The sequence below is a fragment of the Petromyzon marinus genome, unplaced genomic scaffold (assembly GCF_048934315.1).
Source record: "Petromyzon marinus isolate PM22_M1 ecotype Great Lakes invasive population unplaced genomic scaffold, UKy_Petmar_22M1.pri1.0 PM_G_Scaffold_21, whole genome shotgun sequence".
Taxonomy (NCBI): Eukaryota; Metazoa; Chordata; class Hyperoartia; order Petromyzontiformes; family Petromyzontidae; genus Petromyzon; species Petromyzon marinus.
In genome coordinates this window covers 1,997,501-2,000,000 of record NW_027422773.1, presented here as the reverse complement: position 1 = coordinate 2,000,000, position 2,500 = coordinate 1,997,501, and positions in this window count along the sequence as shown.

The following is a 2,500-nucleotide window of genomic DNA, read 5'->3' as shown; positions in this document are numbered from 1 at the left end:
TGAATATTTTTCACGGATAGACCCCGTGAAACGCTAGAAATTGGCGGCGATGTCTCTCTTGTGGCTCACGGGGCTGTTAGGGTGGCACAGAAATCCCTCGGAATGGGAAAACGGGTCATTTTCGTGTCGCCACATTGCATGCGAACCGCATGAAACTTCCAGAGGCATTTGCAGCAGAAATGCATGTGCAGTCAAAAATTTGAATATTTTTCACGGATAGACCCCGTGAAACGCTAGAAATTGGCGGGGATGTGTCTCTTGTGGCTTACGGGGCTGTTAGGGTGGCACAGAAATCCCTCGGAATGGGAAAAAACGGGTCATTTTCGTGTCGCCACATTGCATGCGAACCGCATGAAACTTCCAGAGGCATTTGCAGCAGGAATGCATGTGCACTCAAAAAATGTGATATTTTTCACGGAGAGACCCCGTGAAACGCTAGAAGTGGGCGGGGATGTCTCTCTTGTGGCTCACGGGGCTGTTAGGGTGGCACAGAAATCCCTCGGAATGGGAAAACGGGTCATTTTCGTGTCGCCACATTGCATACGAACCGCATGAAACTTCCAGAGGCATTTGCAGCAGGAATGCATGTGCACTCAAAAAAGTGAATATTTCTCACGGATAGACCCCGTGATACGCTAGAAATTGGCGGGGATGTCTCTCTTGTGGCTCACGGGGCTGTTAGGGTGGCACAGAAATCCCTCGGAATGGGAAAACGGGTCATTTTCGTGTCGCCACATTGCATGCGAACCGCATGCAACTTCCAGAGGCATTTGCAGCAGAAATGCATGTGCAGTCAAAAAAAATTGATATTTTTCACGGATAGACCCCGTGAAACGCTAGAAATTGGCGGGGATGTGTCTCTTGTGGCTCACGGGGCTGTTCGGGTCGCACAGAAATCCCTGGGAATGGGAAAACGGGTCATTTTCGTGTTGCCACATTGCGTACGAACCGCATGAAACTTCCAGAGGCATTTGCAGCAGGAATGCATGTGCACTCAAAAACTTCTATATGTTCACGGATAGACCCCGTGAAACGCTAGAAATTGGCGGGGATGTGTCTCTTGTGGCTCACGGGGCTGTTAGGGTGGCACAGAACTCCCTCGGAATGGGAAAAGGGGTCATTTTCGTGTTGCCACATTGCATAGGAACGCCATGAAACTTCCAGAGGCATTTGCAGCAGAAAGGCACGTGCACTCAAAAATTTTAATATTTTTCACGCATAGACCCCGTCAAACGCTAGAAGTTGGCGGGGATGTCTCTCTTGTGGCTCACGGGGCTGTTAGGGTCGCACAGAAATGCCTCGGAATGGGAAAACGGGTCATTTTTGTGTGGCCACATTGCATAGGAACGGCATGAAACTTCCAGAGGCATTTGCAGCAGGAATGCATGTGCACTCAAAAACGTCTATATTTTTCACGGATAGACCCCGTGAAACGCTATAAATTGGCGGGGATGTCTCTCTTGTGGCTCACGGGCGCTGTTAGTTAGGGTCGCACAGAAATCCCTCGGAATGGGAAAAGGGGTCATTTTCGTGTTGCCACATTGCGTACGAACGGCATGAAACTTCCAGAGGCATCTGCAGCAGAAATGCATGTGCACTCAAAAACGTCTATATTTTTCACGGATAGACCCCGTGAAACGCTAGAAATTGGCGGGGATGTGTCTCTTGTGGCTCACGGGGCTGTTAGGGTCGCACAGAAATCCCTCGGAATGGGAAAACGGGTCATTTTCGTGTTGCCACAATTGGCATACGAACGGCATGAAACTTCCAGAGGCATTTGCAGCAGAAATGCATGTGCACTCAAAAACGTGAATATTTTTTCACGGATAGACCCCGTCAAACGCTCGAATTTGGCGGGGATGTTTCTATTGTGGGTCACGGGGCTGTTCGGCTCGCACAGAACTCCCTTGGTCCACCTGATTCGTGCATACAGGCAGCAACTAAAACTCTGTAAACCTGCTGTGAGGACATCTAAACAGTGGACCAGTGAGGCTGTGGAAGATTTGCGGGCGTGCTTAGACTGTACTGACTGGGATATGTTCACGACTGCTACCAATAGTCTGGATGAACTCACAGAGGCTGTGTACATCAGCTTCTGTGAGGACTGCTGTATCCCAACACGTACCAGGGTGAACTTTAACAACAACAAGCCCTGGTTCTCAGCAAAGCTCAAAAGGTTGAGGTTGGAGAAGGAGGAAGCGTTTAGGAGTGGGGATAGAGACAGATTCAAGGAGTCGAAGAACAGGTTTAGCAAAGCGGTGAGAGAGGCTAAACGACTGTACTCAGAGACACTAAAACACCAGTTCTCTACTAACGACGCTGCTTCTGTCTGCCAAAGGGCTCAGGCACATCACCAACTACAAACCCAGAGCGCCCCACACCACTAACGACTCCCGCCTAGCCAACGACCTGAACGAGTTCTACCGTAGATTTGAAAGACAATTGGACTGTCCTGAACCACCCCTTCCCACCCAAGAGGCCCCATCCCCCACCCATACTA